Consider the following 22,797-nt stretch of genomic DNA (forward strand, 5'->3'; position numbering starts at 1 on the left):
GTAGGCAGGTGATTTGCACGACAAAATGTGATTCCCTGAATTCTTTCTATAATCCTAATGTAAATTTTCCCCTCCTATGTTTTTCTTTTATTAATCCATAGAGTTGTAGTGCCTCCAGCTGGTGTATGTTGCTATGTGCATGCTTGGGTTTGCTATTTCATTTTGCTTTCTCTTCAAACTGCGTGTGCGCCGGCAGGATGTTGCTGACGTCATTAGGTGTTTTCCTGTAGTACTGCTGCAGCGCATATTCACGCATGCTGTTTACTCGCAATCATTCCCTACGCTTGCGCGCACTGTCCAATTTACCTTAAAATTTCAGTGTGGAATGCCATTTGGTGCAGAATTTCATACAGTGTGCCCGCTGGTCACCGATTTGCTGGCTACCTTCCCTCATCGGCTCGAACTTCATGCGTGGTTACAATTGTGGCTGTAAATTGTGTTGTGTCACAGTCATATATCAGGAGACACAGTAGGTGCAAATTCACTTTATTCTCATAAAGTTTCAACATATGCAAGGCTCCAGGTTTGGGCTTTATCCCAGTTTATATATTAATGATCAGCCAAATGTTTGGGCTCCATTCTTAACCAGGTTTTTAACAAATGATTTAGCTGGCAGGGCATCCTGTTGATACCAATTTAAAGAAGGTGCTCATTAATTCACCCAGTAATTACAGGCCAATTTCCCTCCTCGACTCCTTGAGAAAGCTATTTGGGAAGCTTCTAGAAAATAGATCAGCACACTGGTACACAAAACACAATATTCTTTCCACAATGTAGGCATGATTTAGGAAGGTGGTGTCTACAATTGACCAGGTGTTCCATTTGCTGTTAATTTTATAAAAAATCTTTCTGCCTTCCGAAGCAACCCATCTACCTTACCTTTGTTGACCTTGAGTCCGCATTCAACTCTGTCCCCCACCCACAACTTTGGAAGATCATGGAGAGACTTACTACAACTAACCACTGCGAAGGGCTATTCGACTTCTCTACTCTAATAATTATGCACAGGTTAGAGGTGCCTAGCGTACTGACCATAGTGAAATGTTTAATATCACTTTTGAGGTTCGACATGGAGTGTCTTGGCACCCCAACCTTTCTCACTGCTTATCAGCGATTTAATAACGACACTCAGGGAGCTCCCCCCAGATGCTCGGCAGATCGGAGGACAGACTATTGGGACATTATGTTACACAGATAACGCAAATCTTCACCCTAAATCTTCAAAGGGTTTGCAGCTCCAATTACCATAATTTCATAAATCGCTGGAAGCAATGGGGCTAACGTTCTAAATGGTTACCTATCACAGCTACGCTGAATATATGAGTAGCATGCATGCTATTGATTATTGGTCAACATTCCTAGGGTTTTAATTTATTTAGAATTGTTTTAGAATACTGTTGATGATGGAATATGAATAACTATCATGCACTTTGCACTTTAAGAACAGCCTATTTGATTCAACTTGGTGTATCAATTTGCTTCAGTTATTGTACTTTTCTGTGCAACTTTTATAATTGATGGATCTGCATTTCATATTTAACACACGCATAAGCAACCCACGACTGCTTCTTTGACCCTTCAACTCTGCTCTCTCTCAACATCCTCCCATTCTGAATTCCAATCCTTGTAATTCAGAATCTTGACTATATCGAACCATAACATCCCTCAACATCTCATCCCCATAGACTACACCTGCACTGCTCATAAAACATTAAACAGGTGTCAGTGATGTACTGCCCATTGATGCTGTCAATTTTCTTGAGCTTGTCATTTTGTTGATGGGAAATTAATGTTCTTCCTGCGGCCTCCATGCGTTTTCCAAATGATGTTGCAAGCACTGCAGCAAAGTGCCACGGCACATGTGCGCACAGTCTCCTCCTCACGATGTTCACTGTGAGTAATCCTCCTGCGACACATGCAAGAGTAAAATAGACACGATTACCATGAAACATGGGCTGATAAAGGCAGCGGCAACTAAATGTTACCTTTCGTTGGAACTATATGTGGCTCACCATGCAAGTGTAACACTTCATATAATGCTGGGTTAAAATAAGACTGTGGAATGGCGAATATAACATGGAAAAAAAGCGAAAATGAATTTGGTCTGATTTAAAATGGGATCTATGCCTTTGAATAATGCCTGTATGACGGTTTTGTTTTGCACATATGTATGTTTGTTAATATTGTCCAATTTCCACAACACGGGTCTTGTGTATTAAATAATAAGCACTGTGTTTGTCTCGTGTTTTATTCGTGGGTTTCCCTTATCGGGTTTCTTGAAATGGTGGATGTTGGCACTGTCCGTTCGCAGGAGGTGGAATTCATATTTTGTGAGGCGTTTTACCTTATCTTTGTCGTGGGAAATAGCAGTGAGAAAGTATCATCTCTGGGACCTGTTTCTGATGCCACCTATGCTAAGGTTAAGTACCTTATATGCCCTCACTTGCCCAGGTGGACTGTAGGCACCTACTGGCTGGGGAAGTAGTCGAGTGCTCCTGTCTCTCTGAGGAATGATGTCTAGGTAACAGTGACGCATATCGCGTCCTTGCAACAGAGCCGTAGTCATCAAGTCATACATCCTGTACCATGAGATGTGATATCTCAATGCTTCTAATACCAAACCTGAGACCCTTCCTATAACATGAGATGTGATATCCAACTCCTTCCCATTCCAAACCTGAGACCCTTTCTATAGCATGAGATGTGATATCCAACTCCTTCCCATTCCAATCCTGAGACCCTTCCTTTAAAGAAGTCACTCGGTCAGTGACACCTGTTGGTCATCAACGAAAGAAGTAGAGACCAGACAAAACAATGCCAAAGTGCTGTTCCAAGCACTCTATCAGTATGTGGTATGCACTATAGTGTTATTGTGAAAATCAAGAATTATACTACGTTGTTGGTATCTCAGTGGATGCAGCTGACTAAAGAAGTTATTCGGTCATTGGTGCCCTGAGCGCCTCTCATGGTGGAGTGTGGAGTTTTGGCCACAGCATTAGTGTCAGCTAAAGGGAGCATCTCCCATATAGATTTGTTCAACTGAAGTGGGTTTTATGCCAAAAGGATTAGGGATGCTGATGGTCGAGGGAAATATAGTTAATGTCACATTTCCCTGCCAGAAGAAGAGTAGTTTTGTGGTCGTTATTTGCCATATTGACTCTGTCGGTTTCTTGTCTGTGTCTATGGGCCTCATGACACGGTAGGCGGTGGACCAAGGTGCTATTAGCACCTTGGTCCAAGCCGGTAAAATACCGGCACAGCCTTGGAGGAAAGGGGAATTACCGCCCTATTCCAAGGTTGGCGGGGCGGTAATTCCCTCTTCCCCCATTGCCCTTCCCCATTCCCATTATGCCCTATGGGGTACCGTAATCAGCACCCTGGTCCCTTTGCGGGTTGGTTTTTAACACCTGCTAAAAAGCAGGGGTTAAAGTACCAACCCGCAAAGGGACCTCGTTGTAAGGCGGTAAGGGTTAACGGTCACCGGTACTGGTAACCATTAACCCTTACCGCCTTCCGTGTAATGAGGCCCTATGTGTGGTAAAACCTTGTTGTGTGGTATACTGCAGCTGACGATAGGGGTCATTTCTTTCGGCAAGCAAGTAGTCTGCTATTAACTGGGTTTGAGATTCGGCATAAAGTGGTGAGTTCAGTTAACCATGACAGTTTACCGAGATCTTTTACTAAGAAGCTAATGGGCCTCGTTACAAGCATGGTGGTCCGGGAACTACGGTACCGGTAAGCACTATTGGGACATTATGTTACATGGATAACGCAATTCTTCTCCCTAAATCTTCAAAGGGTTTGCAGCCCCAATTACCATCATTTCATAAATTGCTGGAAGCAATGGGGCTAACGTTCCAAATGGTTACCTATCACAGCTATGCTGAATATATGAGTAGCATGCATGCTATTGATTATTGGTCAACATTCCTAGGGTTTTAATTTATTTAGAATTGTTTTAGAATATTGTTGATGATGGAATATGAATAACTATCAAAGGGAACCGTAGTTCCCGGACCGCCATACTACGAGCTGTGCTCGCGGGCACCTGTCAGCCCACCAGAATTGACCTGGTGGGCAGAGCAGTACCCACGAGCACAGCACATCGGATGCACTGGCACCACTCTGAATGGTGCCGGTGCATCCGACGTCCCATTCCCATTCAGCCCTATGGGGCCGAATGGGGATGGGGAGTCCCTCAATACCGGCACCCGCAAATGGGCAATTACCGGGTCCGCCAAACTCGGCATGACCTGGTAATTGCCCATTTGCAGGTGCTGGAAAAAAATCTTTACCGTCGGCAGCCGTGCCCGTACTACAGGCATGACTACTCCACCCTCGTAATAAGGCCCATTTGTATTTAGAGCATTGAACTTGGGTTATCCATGATAATGTTTACTCAGTTCTTTTAATGAGAAGCTAATGTAAGCAAAGGACTAATATGTATCTATGGAACCATAAGGCATCTGTTGCCAGGGCCTTCTGTTAAAGTATGCAAAACAATACTATTTACCTATTTATCTATTTATCAATGAGGCATCAGTTACCAGGGCCTTCTGTTAATGTATGCAAAACACTAATATTTATTTTTCATTTTTATTTTATTTTTATTTTTTTATTCAAAGCATTCATCGTAAAGAAATACAAACCTTTGCGTTTTTTTTAAAGAAAGTTTTACCGCCCCATTACATAGCCAAACCATTATTATCAGTCCTTGCTTCTTTCTTATTTCTTTGTCCATCCTTTTTATCCATCACATCCTGGTTTGGCAATGTAGTGCTATTCCTTGCTATCATTTCCAGGTTTGGACTGATTCCTCATTCAAGGTTTTCTGTTTCATAGTCTCTGTGAGTCTCTTTAGCATAGTCTCCAGAAATATTCCAAGAGCTCTTGTTATTGTTTGGTTTGGATCATCGTACAGGGCTGACCATCACAAGCCAGGATCTAGGTCATGAGATGGCATTAGTACTAGCTGTAGTAGTTTTTCCCTTTCTGATCTCAACTCAGGGCAAAACAACATCAGATGTCGTAGGGATTCTTTATCTTGGTTACATAGCCGACAATTATTTTGCTTACTATGCCATACTTCATCAGGTTTATTTTCGTTCTGAGGATATTGATTCTAAAACGTCAAGTTAGGTATTGATGCTTTTGATTTGCACTCTTTTTTAAGTACCCTGGCAAGGTTTTTGAGCATCTGGTTATGTTCGTTGATAGGGTATGATGTTTGGAGACTACTTGCTCACTTTCTGTTTGAAACCAGTCTATTGACAACAACAGTATTTTAACCCTTTTTGGTTGCTTACACAAAGCATCTACTGATAAATTCAGATTTTGCAGAATCTCTTTACATTTTCTTTACCATTCGATCAAAGGCCAGAATGGCATTCTTTTATTTTCCTGTTTCAAGATCGTATATTGCGGTGGGCAATTTATTGAAACATTTTTTCTGTAGGTGGCTAGCACTTTCCATATGACTTGAACCTTCATAGAGTGTCGTATAGTGCTCTTCGGAACACAGATAGGAATTCTCAGTATTTTTTTCCAAAACCTTGCTTCGAGCTTGTCCCAGGTTTCCCACGGGATTCTAAAAGCTGTGTCACCTGCATATGTTATTGATGGAATAACTTTTGCATTATAAAAGTCCACTATCGGTTGAATTGCGAATTTGCAAAATTTTCTTTTTATTATCATAGTTTGGGATGTTAGTTGGTCTGTTTTGCAGAAAAAGATGCGCAGACCATGGCTGGTAACTCCAGTCGGCACTTATTATTGCTCCCAAGTATTTTGTGCTCTGCATTATTGGTATGGCCTTGTTCTCTATGTGCCATGTGAATGGTCTTTGCATTTTTGTTCTAGGTTTTTTTGATTATTATTATTTCCGATTTTTCTGGATTGATTTATTGTTTGTTTTCTTCGACATATATAGCTAGGGCCTCCAACTTTCTTTGAAAACCTATGGGCGTCTTATCCAGGATGATTAGATCGTCTGCGTACAAAAGATGACCTACTGAAGTTTCGCCTATTTTTGGTGAACAGGCTCTCGGCGGTTCTAACCGATCTTTTATTTCCAGGATGTAAAAGTTATATAATATAGACGCCAAAGGGCAGCCTTGTTTTAACCCCCTTTTTGTCAGGATTGCCTGTGTTAAATTGCCTTTTTGGTCAAGTCTCACTTTTATCGATGTATCAGTATGTAGTGCTTTAATTGCAGCCACCAGGTCGACCGGGCATTCCTTTTGTTCCATCTTAGCCCACAGGTTTTGTCGATCTAATTTATCGAAGGCCGGGGCCATATCTATACAAGCAAGATACATCTTCTGATTGTCTTTGATGGTTTTTACTTTCAATAAGTTGAAGAGAAGCAAATTTAGTCCGCAATCCACATTTTCAACAAATCCTGCTTGCCTGTGATTATAGTTTCCTGATGCAATTATCCATTCCTTCAGCCTTTTCAATAGGATTCCAGTAAAGAGTTTACCTACCACATCCAGTAAGGATATTGGGTGATAGTTCTCCAGTCGAGTTCTGTCTCCTTTTTTATGTATGGGAATGGTTATCGTGGAGGTCCGGGATTTGGGTATTTGTCTCTTTTTGAGGATTCTTTTCAAAAGGATAAGACACATATCTGCCCAGACTTAAGGTGCTTGTTTTAGTGTTGCATTTGTTAGGCCATCAGGCCCTGGGGCACGGGATATGCTTGCCTTGGTAATCAGCGATAGTATTTTGCACTTCTTAAAATCTATATTCCATCCTTCTCCTTCGGGATTTCCTTGTGTTTGGTCAACCTCAGTGGCTGTGTCAATACATACTTCTTGGAAGTGTTGTACCCATTTTGCTTCATGTATGGGATTAAGTAGCTCTGCACCTTGCGGAATAGCTTTCTGGTTTAATAGAGACCATAAAAATGTGGTGTTTTTATTTCGGATTGCCATCATCATTTGTTCTGCAGTCTTTTTGGAAAAGAAGTGCTCTGTGTGATTTGACCCAACTCTTTTTAGGTCTTTCCTTTGGCTTGTCACACTCTTTTCCCCATATTTATTCAAGGCTCTTGGCTCTTTCTCTAATTTGCGTTTCTTTTCTGCTACTTCTGGATTATATTTATGTAGCCTGGTCGTTATGACATTTGAATTTGTACCCTTTGTTTCTCTAAAAACAGTGCAACAAGCCTTGTATTCTACACCTGTCTCTGGTGTAGCCTCCCATTTCTCTATTATTTTTTGAGCATGGGAATCGTTTTTGTTGATAATCTCAATCTGTTTAGGCCATTGTTAATGTTGACATTATTTGTCCACATTCTTTGCAAGTAAGGATCAACATGCTGTGATCACTTTCTGTTGTCGGAATTATTTTTAGGGAAGATATTGTATTAAAGGTTTTGCGATCAACGAAAAAATAATCCAAGGTTGCTTGTGAATTATTTGATGACCATGTTATTTCGCCTTGTAGATCTCCACTCACATTCCCATTTACTTGTAAAATGTCTCGTATTTGCATTCCCATTACCCATCTTTGCATTCAAGAGTGTTTTTGTTGACTTTGACTTATCAGCCTGTCTCTCATTTTCTTTTTTATACAATCTATATTTAGGTCTCCGCATATTAATATTGGGGCATTCTGATATTCCACTTTTAGCTCATCTATATATTTGGTGACCATTTCTAGAAACTTTTCCCCATCTTCAGCCTTTATATTCCAGTAAAGGTTAAAGATTATTTGTGTTTTTTTGTGCATTTTTTTCATTTCCTCTCGATGCTTCTTGTTGAGTTATTGTTATATGGATGAGCAGCGAGGGTTGCATGGATCGTACTATGTTTCCATTGTAGTTATTTGTTATGATGGTTAAGAGGCCTGCAGATGGCCTGTCTTTTTTTCCTTTGTATGCTTTATTCAGTAAACACATGGCCCCATTTATGATTGGTTGTTCTTTTAACCAGCATTCTTGGATGCAAACAATGTCCGCATTCAGCAATTCCTTATTTATGTTTTCAAACAAATGTCAAAAACCCCTGGTGTTCCATGAGGCAAAACGTATCTTCTCTGGGGAGTCCCGGCGTTCGATCTAACATTTTCATTTTGTGGCTAAGATCTCGGCTAGCCAATCCTATGTTTTTTTTGCATCAATCTTTGTCATTAGTGGTGGCCCACTATTCTTCACAGCAGTTGCCGTGCTATTAACACAGCCCTTTATCCTCATACGGAGTGCCGTGGGACCTTGCAAAACTGTCAGAGAAAACCTTATTGGTTTAGAATTGATGTCGTTCATATGTTGGTTTTCTTTCGGAAGCCCATCTTTCTCATTTCTCCTATTTGTTTTATCTTGTTTTGGTTCTTGTTCCAAGGATTGTCTTCTATAAGATTTAATATCAAAACCAAGGACCCTCAGTTCATCCGTAGTCAACCAACTTAGGTTCATGACCACTTTCGAACTCAGATGGATGCATATTGGATCTGTTTCTTCTTCTTTAGGGAAAGCAACAATTTTTATGTCTTTTGGTTCAATGACCCGTAGTTGTGGGACCTTGTGCAAGAGTTTCATGAGGTTTGATCTATTTAGAATCACTCCGTCCTTTGCTTTCAATACTCTCTCTATTAGTAATTTGTATGCATCATGACCTTCTCCAGTGTTTTCTCATTTTCCATTTCAACTTTCATTTCTTTCTCTTCGTTTTTGCTCCTCCTTAGTCGAGATATTCGTGGTTAGATACGTTTTCTTTCTTCCTCGATCTTGATTTGATTGATCTACCATTGCTTTTAATAGATTCCATTGTTTAATTTCTGTTCTGTTTATTGCCTCTAGTTGATCTCTTTTTTCTTGCAGGGCAGCAAATGTCGGGGAGGTTATCACTCTGCCCTCAGGATCTTTGATTCTTCCATCATGATTGATCGATTCCTCTTTATTATCAAAGCCATCCGTCTCAAGCAAGCTCTCATCTTCATAGTCTGAAAGGAGCAATAGTGTGTCTTGATACTCACAATCGGTCTGGCTACTTTCTTCCATATCTCCTATATCCGTTTCTATGATGTATTCTGGTTCTTGCACTTTTTTGTTTTTTTGCCCCTTCTTCTTTATTTTTGTCCACGTGGGCCTTTTGACCAGTGCTAATTGCCAAGTTCTCAAATGGTTTTAAGTTATGGATGAAGCTACGTGTTCCATCGTTGGTGGTACTTTTTGTTTGGCTTTGGTAAGTTTTTTGACTTTTTATTTAGGTTCTCACTTGCCACTTTTTGCCTTTTATGTTGTTTTTCTGGAGCTTGTTTCGGCCTGGCTCCCTATCTATTTATCTATTTATTGAAAAGGCATCTGTGACCAGAGCATCTGTTTATGTATGTAAGGCATTAATATTTATCTATTTATCCATAACGCATCTGTTAACATGGCCATCTACTAGTGTTTGTAAATCCTTAATATTGAACTATTTATCCATAAGGCATCTGTTAACAGGGCCATCTGCTAAAGCACTAATGTCTGTCTATCTATCTATCTATCTATCTATCTATCTATCTATCTATCTATCTATCTATCTATCTATCTAGCATTTGTTATCAGGGCTCTCAGCAACGATATGTAAAGCATCAATATTTATCTATTTATCCATCAGACAGCTGTTACCTATGCCATGTAGTAATGTGGGGGATAGGGAGTTGTATATTATAATGTGGTACCAATAGGTGGTTTTATTCAATCCATGTCTGCTGTATTTAAATAATAAATATTATATATATAAACGCTGCCCGGTCTGCTGTGTTGTGATACTGGTCAAGGGAGAGATACCAGGTTATTTTCCTTTTATACAGGTAGAGGGGGCCTGCAAGCTGGTCCTATACTCTCGTACAGTGGAGATACTAATCAACCCCCTGTGGAAGCAGGTTGGGTGTTATTAAATTACATTCGCGGGACTCGTAAAACACACATATCTGTGGTACAGTGTATAAACATGGCCTTGTTTACCAAAAGGTTGCTTGTTTATAGAGAAGCATTTGCATATCAGTGATTTGTTACAAATTAAGGTCAGACACACCTTACTCAAGGTTGAAAGCTTCTGTGCAATTTTTGAATCATGTGCCAAGGCAAGGAACATGGCATTATTAAAAAAATATAGGTCCTAAGAGATAACGCCAAGAAACACCTCTACACTCCTAGAGATAAATCCCCAAAACTGTTTCTGAAAACGTTCTTGATTATAAAATATATGTGCGTTTTTATTTTATACATAAATAATACGTTGTTCAAGAAAACCAAAGTGATTCATGCCAATAAACTTTGGCTTTCTTCAGAAAATTACAATGTGTACAGTGAATTCACACTCCAGTGACCTTCCAAGGGTTAGTAAGTCAGTAAGTCATAGGCCCTAAATAGGAGGTTGCCGGTAGGCCGCAGCTACTACCGGCAGCCGACCGGCAACTACCGCTTAACGTTTCCACCACTGATATCCCAGGACATTAAGGGCGGTGGTGGAACAGTAATTTCCTATTCCTATGGGCTCTGTGGGAATGGGAACACTGAAGCACTGGCGCCGCTGTTAACGATGCTGTTGCTTCAGTGATTTTTCTGCAGGTACGGGCCTGAACTACTGGCAGACTCAGTGTATGCTAGTCTGGAAAAGGTTCCGGTAACCGTTGTTACCTGCACTTTTTTCCAGACCGGCATGCTAATAATGAGGGCCATAGTGTCCATTGAACATACATAGAAACATATACAAATCATTATAAAACAAGCATTTGACAGGATGTAAACTCTGCATTGATTACACTTTGTTTGTTTTCACAGCTGAGTATCGTGTGGAATACTCTGCTGACACACTGGGTGTTTTTCGATATTTATATCTTCTGCCTTCATCAGGTTTGATACATTTTGTCTTCCTGAAAGAATAATATAGTTTTAGTGTTTTAGTATATCTTATTAACTATTCCTGTGGATTTATGAGGATTACTGTAAAGTTCTGGGTTCCCAATGATGACTCTGACATCTCTTGATGTTCTAGTTGTTCCTTTAATGAGTTTCCAGTACATTTATGTTTCTTATGTCAAGTTCATCAGAGCTCAAGGCAAACATGCACCGGCATCCTCCCAGGTAGGCTACATCTCACCAACTCTCTGACTCAGAACTCTCAACCATACAACAACATTCTCACCAGCAAGATTCCATGTCACTCACTCAGCATTCTACTCATTCTGCAAAGACAACATGAAAACCTAAATCACTACATATCTCCCTTCCTTGCACAACAACAACAACACCTATCAAAACCGGTCATGCTCACAACACATAGTACACACACACACTCCAACACATGCGTGTGCATCTCAACCACATGAACTATCACCACACCCGTACAACCTGAACATGTCACCGGTTCAAATGGTACCATAACACAATACTAACGATGCCCCTCCCCTTTTCTACACAGTAAAGGAAGGACACCTACCAATGAAAATTGTACCACTAGCAATCCATCTTCAACAGCTCAGGTATCTCTCTAACCTCTCTCCTCCTCTATCACATAAAAACTATAACCAATACTAATCTCATAGCCACACCACACACACAACTCCGAACTGTGCACCACACACACCAAAGAACAAGGCTGGGCATTCCCAACACCCGAGTGAAATGACACAATAACACATTGCACACTAAGGTACCTATGCCGCCACCCCCACTTTGTCGCCTGTGTCCTAAAGATCCACCTAAAGACCAAACACAACTATGACAAAGCATCGTCAAACAATATAAAAATATATAAATAAATGCATCACTTTCACCAGAACAACAGTACTCTTGTTACACTCAGCCACCCATAACTTCACAGCCAAATAAATACACACCACTATGATGTGCACATCACACTCAAAGAACCAGGTTGGGCGTTCCAAACGTCCGAGTGAAACAACATCCAAACAACACAAACAGTGTGATATTGCCACCCCTTATCCGTCACCTCTGTTCCTTAAAACAAACAAAACCAACAACAATGCTGCGAAGAACCACTTACAACACACCATGCACTAGCCCACCAAGCGCACAACTACAAAAATCACAAAAATGCTAAAACTCTAGCACACCACAAAGACTCCCACATGCAGATCACCACACTGCAACAAGCTAACACTGCTTAAAATTAATAACATTTCTGCAAAAACTCTAACAAATCTTACTGCTCAAAATTAACTTTTCTGCAAAACTCTAACAAAACTTAAAGCTCTAACTAAGCTTCTTAGCTCTCATCAAACTTATAGTCCCACCTGCAAAGGAGAAAATTAGTAAGCATGTTCCATTTATCACATTTTCCGTGCCATGTACTATAACTATATCAATCCACTTTGCCTATAGCATTGAAAAGTCCATCTGTGGAAAGAACATGCGTTAAACACAACTGCTTCAAAAAACTAACATTGCTCACATCAAATATGTCTCTAAACAAAGGCCATGACACCACACTCTCCCATCCAGTGTACATTCTCTCATAAATGCTCATGTTGCAATTATAGTGTCAACATATCACCACTATCGCAGGCCTCACATGACAATTAAAACACAACATGTTAACTTAAACTTTGCTGCATACTATCTAATGCACCCATATAACCAAAAGTAATTCTGTAGCCATGTTCCTTCTCCTGCAAAATACTTCTGTAGCCATGTTCCTTCTCCTGCCATCTCCATCCATAGGAAAAAGTACATTAGGGGACAAGGCTCTGATTTGCAATGGGCTCTAAACTCCACCAAAGTCACGTTTGACTTTCATAGAAACACAGTTCTCATTGTGGGCACCTAGCCCCTCTGCCAGAGAGCAGTGGCCCCCTAGTCACTCCTAGGCGCAGCTCAGGCTCAAAGCCTCTCCTAATGGTGCTATCTTTGGCTCCAAACCCCTCGGTTGCACAGCATGACCTCCGGATTCTTAAATCCCCAGGTGCAGATTAGGCTCCAAGCCTCTCCTATTGCTGCTGCCCAGGGCTCCAAGCCCCTCAGCTGCACAACATGACCTCCGGATCCTTCAATCCCCAGGCACCGCTTAGGCTCCAAGCCTCTCCTATTGCTGCTGCCTTGGGCTCCAAGCCCCTCAACTACGCAACATGGCTTCCAAGTTTTCCAGGCATAGCTCAGACTCCAAGCCTCTTCACTTGCTACTGCCATGGGCTTCCAGCCCTCCGTGTCACAGCTTTGGGTTCCTAAACCCCTTCAAGACAGTCAATGGGCCCTCAGCCCTGCCACTGTTGCTCTGCCAGTCTCTTGGCCCTCTGAGTTTAACTTGTCCAACTTCCGGTTAGAGAGGCCAACCCAGATGGCTCTTGCATGGCGCAGATCACTACATCCTGCGCCAGCGGCCCCAGCGCTCGGCCCTACTGCGCCTAAAGCCAATAAGCGCTCGCCCTACCTGGGAGGGTCTTCTTGGGTTGGGGGGCGGTGCATGTGCCATCCTCAGTGCTGTTCCCCCAGCACAGCCAGCATCCTCGTCGCCAATGTAAAGTTCTGGGTTCCCAATGATGACTCTGACATCTCTTGATGTTCTAGTTGTTCCTTTAATGAGTTTCCAGTACATTTATGTTTCTTATGTCAAGTTCATCAGAGCTCAAGGCAAACATGCACCGGCATCCTCCCAGGTAGGCTACATCTCACCAACTCTCTGACTCAGAACTCTCAACCATACAACAACATTCTCACCAGCAAGATTCCATGTCACTCACTCAGCATTCTACTCATTCTGCAAAGACAACATGAAAACCTAAATCACTACAATTACCTAATTAAGTCATACTGACCTGTGTTAGAATTTGAACTCTTATGTATCCCATTGGACAGATACATTTCCAACTAAATCTCAGATGTGGTAACTGTTCGACTGGCTGAAAATAAAAAGAAAGATATGTATGTGGTCTGTTGTCCCTTTGCAATAGGGTTAAAGCAATGTATTGTCCTAGCCAAAGTCATTATAAAGTAAGGAGCACTTACTTTCTTGATATGCTATGTTGATTTGTACCGCGCACCGCTAGCACCCAGGGGTAGTCTCGAGGTGCTGGCATGGCTCTGCAACGAACGGGGTGGGTGGGATTAGAGGGGAGAAGGGTGAGAGGATAGATTAAGAACCAGGAGGAACTGGCATCTGTGGATGTTGTTTTGCATGTGGTAATTTGTGTGAGCTCTCATGTGTTGCGTCTGTATGACTACTATTCTTTGCCTCAGTAGCATGGTGGTGTTTTGTGGTGGTGTTACTGTGTTGTTTGCAATGGTTAGATAGTGTCCATAAGGGATCCAGAGTCACAGGTTGTCGTAGCTGCAAGATAGTCCAGCATGTTGGTGTGTAGTTGCAATGTTGGTGGTTTCTGGACTATGTGGGTGGTCCACTCTAGGTGGACCTAGTAATGGTTTGTGTTTGTTTATGTGGAGTGTGTCTAGTCCTGCATCTGGTCTTGTGGTGTCAGTTATGCAGAAGGAGCAGGACGAGGAAGGGTTAGTAAGGTCAGTCATTTTTTTGGGGGCTCTGGCACAACCCTTTGGATGCTGCTTGACGATATCTAGACAGGTTCTTGTTTGTGGGTCATTATGGCCCATCTCGTCTCCTCTCTAGTTGTTTGTCTGTGGTGTTGTTGTAGCCAGTGTCCCTTCTACGATGTCATTGTCTGTTGAATAGCCAGGTTCTGAGCAGTTTCTTGAAAGTGATGTGATTGTCTGTGGTTCTAATTACTTTGGGCATGTTGTTCCATACGTTAGCAATTGGACGTGAGAACACATTTCTGCCGAAATTTCCTTTTCTTGGTAATGTTTTGCCTCTATTTGTAGATCGTTGCTGGATCTTAGTTCCCTTCCTGGGCGGCGATATTGGCTAATCTTGTCCTGGAGGAAATCTGCTCCTTGTCTGTGCCGGGCTTTGTGTGCGATGCAGACTGCTTTGAATTCGATGCACTTTTTTAATGGTAGCAGGTGTAGGCTGTTCAGTGCTGGGGTGATGTGGTCTCTTCTGTTTAGTCATAATAGGATCCTGGCTGCTGTATTTTGTACCCTTTGGGGTTTCTTGGTAAGTCTTTCTGGTATTCCTAGGTAGAGGCTATTTGCTTAGTCAATTCTTGTGAGTATCAGGGATATGATTGTGAGATTTATGTGGGGGAAGGAGAGTAATTCTTTGAGTAGACGTAGAAGGAAGAAGCATTTTTTGGCAATTGCGTTGACTTGCGGTTCCAGTGATAGTCTGTTGTCCATGAATATTCCTAGGTTATTTACTACATCGGTAGTCTCTTGTTGCGTTCCCATGCCAATCAGCCAATCCAGTTGTGGGTTCCCTCTGTCGAATCCTTCAGGTGAAAGCATTATTTCTGTTTATGTCGGGTTCAGTTTGAGGTTGTTAAGTGTCATCCAGTTGTAGTTGTCTGTGAGGCAGTTGTTCCTGTGTTCTGTTCTTTTTCACAATCATTTGTGTGTCGTCTGTGTAGTTGTAGGCAGTAAGTCCGTGGCTTCATATGATTTACATCAGTGGGCACATATAGATGTTGAAAAATATAGGGGAGAGGCTGTTTCCCTGAGGGACTCTGCAGGATATATTTTTAGTGTTTAAGGTGAATGGAGGTAAGTAGGTTCTTTCGGTTCGGTTTGTTAGGAATGAGGTAAGCCACTTTAGTGTGGATCCCTGTATGCCACCTTCCATCAATCCTTTGTGTGGCTGATCCTTTGTGTGGCTGATTCTGTCAAAAGCCAGTAGTATGAGGGCTGATTGGGTATCATTGTCTGCGTTTATTTTTAAGTTGTCCCATATCGATGGGAGTGCTGATACAGAAAGGTTGCTAACTCATCTAGGATGCATGAAGCCTGTAGTCTGTGACTCAATGTCTAGCAAAGCCCAGCAACATCATGGGCATACGAATTTGTTCTACTCCTGTAATGAAATCATGAGATGTCATAGTTTTAGACCCTTATTTTATGTAATTCCCCCAGTCACATCCCGCCTCAATGGATCAAGGTTTTCCTTCTCACCTGATTCTGCAATTTGGTAGAAAGCGGGCTGTAGGATGAGAGCAGCTCAAAAGCGACCTGCCATCCCGCACTCAGCTTCATGTTAACTTGTGTGGCAGAGCCTGCATTGTCGGACGCCCGTTGGGGTAATGACGCTGCAATCACGCAATTTCTAAAACTGCATATGGACTCTTTTTAGTCATACATAAAACAACATTGAAAAGGGGACTCAATACCCACTTGTGGATCTTTAATATAGGCTAAATGACCAAATGTACTTTAACTCGAAGTGGAGCCATCTTGGACTGTTCGTAGTTCTGTATATCATTCTAATTCAGTTGACCATTACAACCATGGGGTTATAGTTAGTTGACATTCATTGCATTCCTGCCCTGTAGTTCTTTCTCAAATCAGTACTGTGGCATATTATGTGAAGTAAAGCAAAAAATAGTAATCATATTCATAATACTAGCTTAGGGTTTTCATTCCATGTATGCCACTTTTAGCTAATTCTACAATGGATCCTGTAATTCCAACATGATATACAATATTAGATGTAATCGTGCCTCCAATGTTTTATGGAACACATAATTAGCAATGTGCAATATCAATTAAGGATTCATGACGCCAGCGGGAGTCCGACGACGCAGGCTTTGCCAAACAAGTTAATAGGAAGCTGGGCACAGGACGGCAGGTAAGTGCTCCTTACTTAATAATAATTTTGGCTATGGTAATACTATGACTATGAAAATACTTTGCTTTAACCCTATTGGAAAGGGACAATAAACCACATCCATATCTTTCTTTTTATTGCCAGCCAGTTGAACTGTTACCACATCTGAGATTTAGTTGGTCATTTATCTGTCTAGTTCCCTAATGGGATACATAAGAGTTCAACTTCCAACGCAGGTCAGTATGACTTAATTAGGAGTAATCCTCATGAATGCACAGGAAGAATTAGTAAGATATACTAAAACACTGAAACTATATTATTATTTTAGGAAGACAGGATGTATCACACCTGATGAAGGGAGAAGTTATAAATCCCGAAACGCGCAGTGTGTCAGCAGAGTACTCCACACAACACTCACTTGTGAAAACAAAGTGAAATCACTGCAGAGTTTACATCCAGTCAAACACTTGTTTTGTAATGATGTGTATATGTTTCTATGTATGTTCAATGGGCACTATGACTTACTAACCCTTGGTGGGTAATTTGTGCGTGGATTCACTGTACGCATTGAAATTTTCTGAAGAAAAGCCAAAGTTTATTGACATGAATCCCTTTCGTTTTCTTGAACAACTTATTATTTATGTATAAAATAAAAACGCACACATTTTATAATTAAGAACGTTTACAGAAACAGTGTGGGGGATTTATCCCTTGTGGTGCACATGTGTTTCTTGTAGTGTGCTCGTAGGACCTATTGTTTTTCACTAGTATTTGGGTCCTTTTAACCAGGGGCACACACATGTAGCACCAGAAATATATAATTAATGTTATTAAATGAACAAAACCATATTTACAACACTGTAATTGTAGTGCGTCCACATTGATAATCTAACATGGCGTTATTGGTCAGGTTCAACTCAAGCAGCTACACTGGAGGCAGAACCTGACTAAGGGGTGATTTGTGACAGCTAACTTGGGGTATTCTTCGAAGGATTGTAGTGCGAATGAGACATTAAACATCCGCTTCCACTGACACAGTGTCAAAATGTCCAATCTAGAGCTCTGCTGTGAAAGTTTCAGTAATCTGTGATGGCAGTGCACTGCTCCTATTGCCTATCAAACATGTGCAAAGTAAAGTGCCCACATGTGGCCACTGAGAGATCTTCAGGTTGCGCAGTGGCCTAGTGCCTTTTGGCATTGTAAACCCAGCTGAAACGTGAGCTGATCTCCCGGCCACAGAGAACATTTCTTTCACAGGCTCACTATTACTGATAAAGCATGTGACCACAATGTGAAGGTCACGCACAAAGCTGAGGATGCAGAAGGGACATTCATCCCTTCTGCTTCCAAATCATGAAGCAGAAGGGATATTCCATCTATTGTCTGATGCAATAAAGTCAAAATGGAAATGACAAAGGGCCTCATCATGAGTTGGCCGGTATCCCGGCGGTATTACTGCCGGGATACTGCCCGGGCTAATAGCACTATCGCAACCCATCAAGGGTTGGCCAGTAATGGGTATTCGAATTGGGCATTTTTGGCACAATTAGCGCACACTAATAGCGCCGCGCTAATTGCGTCTGATAATGGGCATCAAATTGCCAGACTCGTGGTTGGGCAGACCCTTAAATGTGGCGGTAATAGCACTACCGCCACATTTAAGGGCTACCCCCAACTCGTGAACAGGCTCAAAGTCTAAGCCACTGTGCCTCCACCTCATCCACCTTCTCTCAGATGTAAACTGCACTGTGGTTTCTGCCCCGAAACACTTGCATGCACAACATTTCCTGACGCAGAAATGCATTCACTTTCTGCCTCGATTCATGACTCGGAGACCACATTTGGCTGGTAAAGGAAGAAATGCCACCCAGTGTGCTGTGATGGTTATGTGGTCAGCACTCTACTAATCCACATGCCTATGGTGAAATGGATTTGTGTCCCACAAACTGCTATAGTACCTGCCTCACTATAGCGATAGCCTTCTCGTACAATTCTGGTACTGTCTTGTGAGAGAAGATATGGTGAACCGTTTCTTCCAAGCATTGATTGACTTTTCCTATTAGATGCTGGAATGCAGGTTTTTCCACTAATGAGTAGGGTAAGTGTCTTTTGCTAACCTTATAGCCAGGTTAGTACTGTGGAAGAACGCAGACCCCCGGAGGAATAGAAAAATAACATAAATAAAGCAATACACTAAATACAGGATGGCAGGAATTATGAATGGGGAGGAGGCGGTTCTGGGAGGTGCTCCCTTGACAAAAGAAAACAAGGAAGAGGAGTACCTTGCCCTTATGTTCCCTTTGTGGCTCTAATGTTTATTTCTTTACCTGAAATCTTAGCTGACTTTTGTTAGTGTACTTCTGTGTTTCTATTGGCACCAAGCATTGGTGGATGACACCAGTTTCACTGTGCATATGCTCTCAAAACCTCTGATACTGAACGTTTACCCAGCCTGGGTAACTGGGCCAAGGCTGCCAACTCGATGCCAATGGTTATACTGGTCCAAACTGTATCACACAAAGTACTGTTCATCTATGGCGGATGCTATCATGGGGTTGGAGACCTACGCCTTCACCTGAAGAAGATGTAAATGGAAAGATGCCAACATAAAATTGATGTACCTGGATATCATTAGTGAGGTGACGCCCCCTTGGATTTAAACATGAAGGTAGGACTAATTCCTGGTGACAGATACAACTATTCTTCCCGATAAGGAAGGAACAGTGTGCCGGAAAGCCCAGTAAGTGCCTTACGCTTTTGTGGGGTTGGCCATCTTGAGCTCATTTAAGGAGTGAATCTGGAGGGTTGGGTGGGTTAGTGTGTTGGGAGTGAGTTAATGTTAGTTGCTGTCCTTTTGTCTATCAAAACCCTAATAATGAACCCTTTTCATCACCTCATTATCAGAAATTGAGACTTTTCTTTTTTTGACGTTTACAGAATGGCACCGCAACTTGGACCTGTCATGCAATGCAGTAAGGCACTGGGCTGGAAACTGCAACCTCTCGAAGATCCCACGGTGTACACCAGAAAAGGTAAGGATTCCTTTTAAAAACTGCATCGGGTGTCTCGAGAAGAGGCAAAGCGGATTGGCGGGTGCTTTGCATGCAGCGCTGCTCAGGGGAGCCAAGAGCCGAGAGTTTTACCAAGGTGGGTGAGCGAAAAAGGGATTTCTTTTGTGAATATACACACATGGGTTGGAAATTCTGAGTTTGTTATGCTCTCTTGAGCATTGTTTTTGCCTATTTTATTGCTGTGGTTTTGGTGCATGCCTACTTCTTTTACCCTGAACTGGATCTGGCAACATACAGGGAGTGGTCATTTTAGTAATTTAGACAATTTGAAACTGGTAACAAATCCTTCAGGTCCCTGGTATAAGTATCTGGGCACTGTCCAATCCAAACAGACTTAGGTAGGAGGTGGCGCTTGAAAGATGCCTCTCTTTCTGTGTTTATGGTTTAGATAGGGAATATAAAACAGGAATGGGAAACCAGGATTTGGCTGTGGGGTTGAGTGAATGGTACAGGGAGTAGTGCATATGGCACCATTGAAAACATAACTAGGGTCAGACAATTGACAAAGGGCAATCGAAACAGACGGAACCCCCTCAAAAGGGCTCACCTGAACATTATGTGCGCACTACTTTAACAGTATGACTTCTGATCTCCTAGACTCTTGATGCTTCCTGACATAACTTAATAAACACAAATACACTCGGTTCTCCTTAGATGGAACCTTTAACTTGGATGAAGTAGGTGCACTCAAACTAGCATAAGAAGTACAGAAGGGTACGATAAGCCCCATATAGTGGACGGCATTGGCAATTGTTTTTGGAAGAAGGAACATCCAGATGTAATGACTGTAAAGTAAGGGGACAGATTACAGTGACAGATAAAGTATTTGAGGATAAGAAGAGCGACAGAGAAATTAACACACCTTTGCCCCCAGTTAGTAGAGGGGAAAACCAAGACTGAATCAGAGGACCAAGATAGCGAGATAGCTGAGGACATTCTTGATTTTATCAATAGTGTATGTGCTGCAGCCAGGGCAAGCCAGTGACCGGCGGGGCAGTGGGCACATGCAGCGGGGGCAGATCAGTCTCTTGTAATGATACTTATTGCCCATTGTACCAGCTCTGCCTTGACTGAGCAACCTGGGAGCCGAAGATGAGGTTCAATTGCCTGAGGCACCACCCTCATATACCCTGTCTATGATGAGGGGAGGCACAGTTTCTCCAAGCACCCCTAAAACAAATGCCGGCAGGTAACGAGGACGAGGGAAGGCAGCAACAGCCGCAATTTGTTACTGTGCATGTCACATGGACCCAGTTGATCTGTGGAGCCTGGCTAAACACTTGCCAAATATTGGAGAGGAACCTTAAATATTAATTGTGGAACTATGCATTCTCATTCAGTGCTACAACCCCTCGTGAGCTGATATGAATCAGCTCATGAAAATGGTCATGCCACTTGAGGTGAGACAGTGAGTGGGATATATGACCGGAGGCTGAGCCCAATACCAAAGATGTTTCACAAAAGGTAGCAGGCGCTCCTCTCCAGAGAGAACATGGCATGATAACCTGTTCTGAGGTGAGAGTTTGCAGCACACGCTTTTTGCTCACTGTACCTTTAACAGATGGGAAATAGCCATTTGCATATCAGTCTTTGTCCCGCCCACATGGGCAGTCCAGCACAGAAATGCTATGGCAATTCCTCTCTGAACAAGAGTACCGACCGCAACCCCATACACGTGTTTCAGCCTTGTTGGGCCTCATCAGTGAGGTGAAGCTGTGCCTCTCTGAGCACAGTGAGCAGGGAGACCACGTCTGGTTGCCCCAGGTAACTTAGGGTGACCAACCCCAAGTTCCTTACAAATATTTCACAAAAGGTAGCAGGCGCTCCTCTCCAGAGAGAACATGACATGATAACCTGTTCTGAGGTGAGAGTTTGCAGCACACGCTTTTTGCTCACTGTACCTTTAACAGATGGGAAATATCCTTTTGCATATCAGTCTTTGTCCCGCCCACATGCGCAGTCCAGCACCGAAATGCTATGTCAATTCCTCTCTGAACAAGAGTACCGACCGCAACCCCATACACGTGTTTCAGCCTTGGTGGGCCTCATCAGTGAGGTGAAGCTGTGCCTCTCTGAGCACAGTGAGCAGGGAGACCACGTCTGGTTGCCCCCAGGTAATTTAGGGTGACCAACCCCAAGTTCCTTACAAATATTTCACAAAAGGTAGCAGGCGCTCCTCTCCAGAGAGAACATGGCATGATAACCTGTTCTGAGGAAAGAGTTTGCAGCACACGCTTTTTGCTCACTGTACCTTTCACAGATGGGAAATATTCATTTGCATATCAGTCTTTGTCCCGTCCACATGGGCAGTCCAGCACCGAAATGCTATGTCAATTCCTCTCTGAACAAGAGTACCAACAGCAACCCCATACACGTGTTTCAGCCTTGTTGGGCCTCATCAGTGAGGTGAAGCTGTGCCTCTCTGAGCACAGTGAGCAGGGAGACCACGTCTGGTTGCCCCCAGGTAACTTAGGGTGACCAACCCCAAGTTCCTTACAAATATTTTACAAAAGGTAGCAGGTGCTCCTCTCCAGAGAGAACATGGCATGATAACCTGTTCTGAGGTGAGAGTTTGCAGCACACGCTTTTTGCTCACTCTACCTTTCACAGATGGGAAATATCTATTTGCATATCAGTCTTTGTCCCGCCCGCATGGGCAGTCCAGAACCGAAATGCTATGGCAATTCCTCTCTGAACAAGAGTACCGACGGCTAGCGGGGTATTAATTACTGCTATCCCCAAGATCTGTCCCAAAAGACTGACTGGGCAAAGATCGGGAACTGCAGCCAAAATAAGGATGAGTCATCTGCAAATTATTAAGCCTGATTGGAAGTGATATTGTTCCAGCACTCATCTATTACTAAACCAAATGAGACTGCACAGGAAGCTATTGTGAATACTTTTGTGTTTGGGCTGTTGACCAAGGTGCAAGCACAGTTGAAGTACATATGTATAGGATGGAAGACTAAACTCTCATCGGAGCTACTGGTGGTTACACACCATTGCATAGCTTGCCAAGAACAAATGAAGGAGAATTTTGAGGGTAAATTAATGACCATCCAGATGCAGAATGCACAGAACATTGCCCAGAGGGGGAGTAAACATAA

General features: G+C 42.5%; 1 protein-coding gene across 3 annotated transcripts in view; it reads left to right on the plus strand.

The window, feature by feature from the left end:
* LOC138491437 (prolactin-releasing peptide receptor-like) overlaps positions 1 to 22,797 on the plus strand; it is an 820,216-nt gene that overhangs the window by 63,848 nt on the left and 733,571 nt on the right. The window contains exon 3 of one of the 3 annotated variants that reach the window (XM_069617954.1): positions 19,557 to 19,651. The exons of the other annotated variants lie outside the window; for them this stretch is intronic. The gene's annotated coding sequence lies outside the window, so the exon portion shown is untranslated. The remainder of the gene's footprint in view (positions 1 to 19,556; positions 19,652 to 22,797) is intronic. 3 annotated transcript variants of the gene reach the window in all.

The sequence above is a fragment of the Ambystoma mexicanum genome, chromosome 10, assembly GCF_040938575.1.
Source record: "Ambystoma mexicanum isolate Mex_15411 chromosome 10, UKY_AmexF1_1, whole genome shotgun sequence".
Lineage (NCBI taxonomy): Eukaryota > Metazoa > Chordata > Amphibia > Caudata > Ambystomatidae > Ambystoma > Ambystoma mexicanum.